This window comes from Pteropus vampyrus, unplaced genomic scaffold (genome assembly GCF_000151845.1).
Source record: "Pteropus vampyrus isolate Shadow unplaced genomic scaffold, Pvam_2.0 Scaffold263, whole genome shotgun sequence".
Lineage (NCBI taxonomy): Eukaryota > Metazoa > Chordata > Mammalia > Chiroptera > Pteropodidae > Pteropus > Pteropus vampyrus.
In genome coordinates this window covers 612,832-619,227 of record NW_011889044.1, presented here as the reverse complement: position 1 = coordinate 619,227, position 6,396 = coordinate 612,832, and positions in this window count along the sequence as shown.

Sequence of the window (6,396 nt, the reverse complement as noted above, 5' to 3'; positions counted from 1 at the left end):
ATCCCGCTGGCTCACGGCATCGGCCTGCTTAGGAGAGTCCAGATTTTCCACTTTTGAATAAAAGGACATAAGGAAATGAGACAACGGATCTGGAAGTTTTTCTAAATGATCACGAAGTCAGCAGAAGCTTTAAAATGGAGGTTGTGGAGATTATAATTAATTTTGGCCCAGAGATTTTATTTAGGACACATATGCTTTGTAAGATAGATTTTCGATACTGTTCAACATAGATGTACAGCATGAGAACTAGTAGTTCTTAATACTGAATTTCCAAATTAATCCAAATATTGAATTTTCAAAAAATGGATGACGTGAAGGATCCCACGTTGTAATATTGAAATGATGGGTAGGAAATATTCGGGGACATTAAGAATCAGTTGCAATACTGCGACACCTAACAAACCCCAGCGAAAATAAGCATGTTTCACACGTGCTCTTGATCATGTTTCACATAGCTGGGGTGCGGAATTTGGTTGTGTTAATTAGGTAGTGTCGGCCTTCCTCAGACACCTGATAGGATTCTTTAACCTACATTTCATGAAGAATAAATCAATAAAAGGACTTGAAGGAGAAAGACTGGATTTATTGTGAGGAACGACAAAATACAACTTATGCACAATTTCATACTACATATTTACCCAAAACACAGAGATGGGGAGAGGTGATATTCACACACAATGGCTGGCGTGCACGTGTGCATGCGCGCGCGCACGCACACACACACACACACACACACACACATGTGCTTAGCTAGACATAGGTAAGAAAATGGTCTCTACTCTTGCTCAAATTAGGTTGCTGTCTTTTTCATGATCTGGCCTCTGCTGATTCTCTACAGTGTGTCTCAAAATTGCTTCCATCATCAGGGCCCTTATCTCTATTTATAAAAACAAACAAACAAAACAAAACAAAAAACAACCTCAGCCTCCTGTTCAAAGTTCATTTTAAATCCTGGGTAAGTGGTATTCCTAAAATGTTCTCTTCTTTCAGCATGCCTGGCAAAACGTTGGTGTGCTCTCTGTCCTCTGGCCAGATGCCTCTGTGACATTACTCTGTCTTAATCCTAGTCCTCTGGGAAGGAAGAGGCCTTTCTGGTCGGGTTAGCGGTGAAAACGTGAAGGCCATGACACGTCACTGAACAGTCCTAGGACGTGGCAGTTTGCGGGTGTTCAATAAGTGATAGTGTGTGCTTGCTACTTGCATTTATAATTTATTTCCCAATTTATATGGTTTTATATTTGATTCATCCACAATGTATTTCCAACAGACGTAAAAGGTACTTACAAATTTCTAATGAAAAAAGACAGAAATAATGTAATACAGCGTACCCATATATTTTTTCAATAGCTTAAAATTCCTTTAAAGGACCTTATCCAGAACATAATTTACTTTGACTATGGGTGTTTCTTTGTTTATATGCAGCTAATTCTTTTATATATGGCACTTTTCCCCAAACCGAGTCTATAGAACTATGTTATTAACTTTTTTGTTAAATGTGAAGGGAAAAAAAGTTTCATTTTTAGAGACCTGAGGGCCTATGGCTGACTACCTATTATACAGCATGGGACGCCGAAGTGTACAGTGTAACCAACGCCCTTCCTTTTTGACATTGTATTATAGAACGCTTATTAATATCGCCGGGGCACTATATTTGTAAATATTGAGGCTGACTATATAAACTTGGACTTATATTTTTTATTCATTTTTATGTTATCTTCCTAACCTAGTTTTTAAATGCAGTTGAATTTTTTACTTCTTTTATTTAAATTATAAAATTTATGTTCATATAAATTCAAAGGATACCTAAGTATGGTGACTAAAAAGAAAACATCTTCACCTTCTCCCAAATCACACCATCTTCCCCCAGAAGTAACCATTTTCAACAGTTTAGTGACTCTCCTGTTAGTCATTTTTATATGAAACACTGAGTTCTTACCTCACATAGTCAGAGGAAAATGTCAAACGTCTTCAAAATTGGATTGGAGGGAAAAATATTTTTTAAAAATCTTCAAGTGATATATTTTACTCTGATAATTCCGTGGTTTACATTTTGAATAGTGTCAGATTGGCTTTAAGTGAAATTTTTGACTTTCCATTAACATAAGTAATTCGTTACCAAAGCAGTGGCTTAAAGAATAATACAACTTCTATAAATTTTTCCTGAATTGTGCTTGATACATTACATCTTTGACTTTGATCTTTCTTTAAATCCTTCGACTCGTTTATGTCAAAACTATCAGGATAAGCACAACCCAAACCGCACCTTTGCTCACCAAGCGGAGACAGGCCCCTGACGCCCCCTAGTGGCACGACTTCCACGCTCCATCGTGTGTGGCCAACCCACTAACTTCAGCGAGCTTCCCTCTTTCCTTCATTTAACGAATACTTAAACTTGCGCTTGAAATTATTTGGTCAAATGAGCCATCCCCAAGAAAGCAGTGTAAAATGATTTGGAGGGCAATGGCCACGTATAAAATATCAAGTGATAACTTTTATCACTATCCTGAGTCTCTGATCTTCCAAGTTAATTTGCTTGTCTTGCCTGCCTACTCTTGGCCACATCATGACTCTCTACTATTGAACTTACAACGACTTAAATCTATTCCTTTTTTAAAAAAATTATCTTTTTTTTTTTTTAAAAATTTCACTTCTCCAGACTTATCGCTCTCCTTGTGTGTGCCTTCACTCATTTTCCCGAACAATGACAGAAATAACCACTGGATTCACTTTTCTGCGTCTCTCCCTCTGAGAATATAGGCCACACCAGCCTCCCATGTAAAGATGGCACCTGACGAGGAGTGATGAGCGCAGTCAAGGGTGGAGCCAGCGGGCCTGACTCGGAGGCCGGTGTCTCCGTGAAGTCGAGCTGGTCCCTTAAACTGTCTGCGTCTGTTTCCTCACCCATAAAGTCAGAACGATGATAATAGTATCCAGTAGGCACAGGACTTAAATACAAAAATCCAGGTGAAGGACGTAGACCAGTGCCTAACACATAGTAAGCGCCTGACAACTGTTACTTAACATTGCTGTTTCACCAGAGCCCTGTGCGTAAGAGCAAGCTAGCATGAATGAAAGATTCGAACCCAACCTCTTTTTTTCAAACCAAACAGCTTTTCATCAGTCAGGCCCTCACCATCCCTTGTTTAAGTGGTGGCGGTCACCTCATAGCTGGCCTTCCAGCCAGCAGTCCCTCCCAATTCCAATTCACTGTCATCAGTCAGATTTGTCTTCCTAAAAATAATGTTGACCTTTGTGGTTCAGGATATGATGAACTAGTTTCCCTGATGAAAACAACTATAAAAGCTAATATATGAAACAGCCGTGCGAAGGAACTGGAAGCGCCCGGTTCAGGCAGGACTTGGGAGAACAGGGCCCTGGGGAGGGTGGGGGGCGTCCCACGCGCACCACAGCTCCTCCCAGGGAGAAGCAGGCTGGAATTCGGGGGCTGCCCAAGTGTCTAGAACTTGAGAGGAAAATTTATAGAGAGCAGGGATCCAAGGCGAAGTGAAATGAGAAAACCGTCCAGCTGCCCTCCGCCCCGTGACGCGGGCTAACCCCTGAGTGACGCGGCCGGGGGATGCCGCAGACAGCGCCAGAGAGAACAAAGCGGAGCGGAAGCTCATTTAGGCAGCCAGGCAGTGCTGCAAAGGTCGAAATTTGAATTCAAGGCAAGCTGAAGGGGGCAGGGGACGCGGCAAGTTCCCTGGGCGGTCAGTCAAGACACCCGTTTTGTATCCTGGGAGTGAGTGAGGCCTCCTCTCTCCATTCACTCCAATGCTTGCTTCTTGTCTTGTTGGTAATAGCCATTTCTTTTAAATAATTTTTTAAAATTTTCAATTAGAGTTGGCATACAATATTATATTGGTTTCAAGTGTACAACATAGTGATTAGACATTTATATATATATGAAGTGATCACCACGATGCCCAACATCCATCTAGCTCCATACATAGTCATTATAATGTTATCGACTATATTCCCTATACTTTATATCCATGGCTGTTTTTATAACTGGAGATTTTCATCTTAATCTCTTCCCCTTTTTACTCATCCCCAGCCCCCATCTGGCAACCATCGAACTGTTCTCTGTATCTGTGAGTTTGTGTTCTGTTTTGTTTTGTCCTTTAGAGTCCACATGTACATGAGATCATATGACATTCGTCTTTCTCTGTCTGATTTACTCAACTGAATACCCTCTAGGTCCATCCATGTTGTTGCAGGTGGCAAGAGTTCATTCTTTTTTATGGCTGAGTAATATTCCATTGTATGTATGCACCACCTCTTCTTCATCCATTCATCTCTAGATGCACACTTAGATTGCTTCCAAATCTTGGCTATTGTGAATAATGCTGCAACGAACATATAGATGCACATGTCCCTTCGAAGTAGTGTTTTGGGTTTCTTCGGATAAATACCCAGAAGTGGGATTGCGGGGTCCCTCTTTGTCTCTTGTTATAGCCTTTGTTTTAAAGTCTATTTTGTCTGGTATAAGTATTGCTCCCCAGCTTTTTGTTGTCTTTGTTTGTTTGTTTCCATTTTCATGGAATAATTTTTCCATCCTTTTACTTTTAAATCTGTGTATGTCTTTCAATCCAAAGTGAGTCTTTTGTAGGCAGCACATGTAAGGGTCTTATTTTCTTATCCATTTAGCTACTGTATGTCTTTTAATTGCTGCATTTAATCTATTTACATTTAAAGTAATTGTTGATTGATGTATAGTTATTACCATTTTATTATTCACATATTTAGCTTTTTTTCCTTCTTCTTCTTAAAATTCCTCCAACATTTCCTGTAATACTGGCTTGGTGGTGATGAACTCATTTGGCTTTTTCTTGTCTGGGAAGCTCTTTATCTGTTTTTCAATTCTAAATGATAGCTTTGCTGGGCAGAGTAATCTTAATTGTGGGTCCTTGCTTTCCATCACTTAGAATATTTTGTGCCAGTCCCTCTGGCCTGCAAAGTTTCTGTTGAGAAATCAGCTGATAGTCTTTTGGGAGCTTCCTTTTGGTAACTAACTGCCTTTCTCTTGCTGCTTTTAAGATTGTCTTTAACCTTTGTCATTTTAATCACGACGCCTCTTTGGGTTCATCTTATTTGGGACTCTCTGTGCTTCCTGGATTCTATGTTTATTTCCTTCACCGGGTTAGGGAAGTTTTCTGTCATTATTTCTTCAAATAGGTTTTCAATTCCTAGTTCTTTCTCTTCTCCTTCTGATACCCCATAATATGAATGTTGGTACACTTGATGTTGTCCCAGAGGCCCCTTAAACTATCCTCATTTTTTTTAGATTCTTAATCATAGCCATTCTAAGAGGTGTAAGGTGGTATCTCATTGTGGTTTTGATTTGCAACTCCTTTATAACTAGTGATGTTGAGCCCCCCTTCATCTATCTGTTGGCCATGTGAATATCTATCTCCCTTGGAGAATTATCTATTCAGGTTTTCTGCACATTTCTCAATTGGATTTTCTTGCTTTTTTCTCAGGTGAGACAATTAAAGTTACATTTCCTACAAACCTAGTGAGAATACTGTTAAAAAACAGATCATTGACATCTTACTGTTACATAGTTTGAACATCTGTAGAAATCATCACATGAAGTAAATTTCTTAAAATTTAAATGCCGAACCATAATCTAAATCAAAAGATAACAAAAAATGCACACAACACATATGGCAAAGAATAAATTCCTTTGTATATAAAGAGCTCTTACAAATTAATAAATTTTAATAAATCCAATAGGAAATTAGGCAAAGAATGTGGATAGACAAAACACAGAAAAAATATACATCGTAAACATGAAAAGACAATGCCTGTCATAAGAGAAATAAACATTAAAACTATAATGAGATATTATTTGCAAGTCGTCTGATTGGCAGAAATCAAAAAGTTTGGTAATACCTTATCAAAGAATGGGCATTTTCATGTACTGTTGAGAATATAATTTGGCAAAAATCTATTTGGAGGATAGTATCTATCAAACTTTAAAATGTTTAAATTAAAATTCATCTATCTTTTGACCCAACTATTTCACTTGTAAGAATTCTACCAATATACTCACACGTATAGGCATCCTCTGCAATAAGTCATAAGTCGCTGGGGCTTGAATGGGAAGGAGACTTTTATTTAGAACTCTTTGAAACCTGTTCATGTGGATTTTTAAGTATATTGCCCTCTTACAAACATAAATCTTAACTTAAAGGCCATAATTTTCACATGTGAAGCATGTTTAGTAAGTATAGTTTTGGTAGATATAGAAAGAAACACTACATAATTAGGAATTAAAGATACTATGAAATAAATGTTCACGAGCACATGCCATTGTAGCTTCAATCAGAAAAAAATCTTGTCTCGATACAAAAAAACCTACGTCATCCAGTTGAGCTAAAAATGAACCTG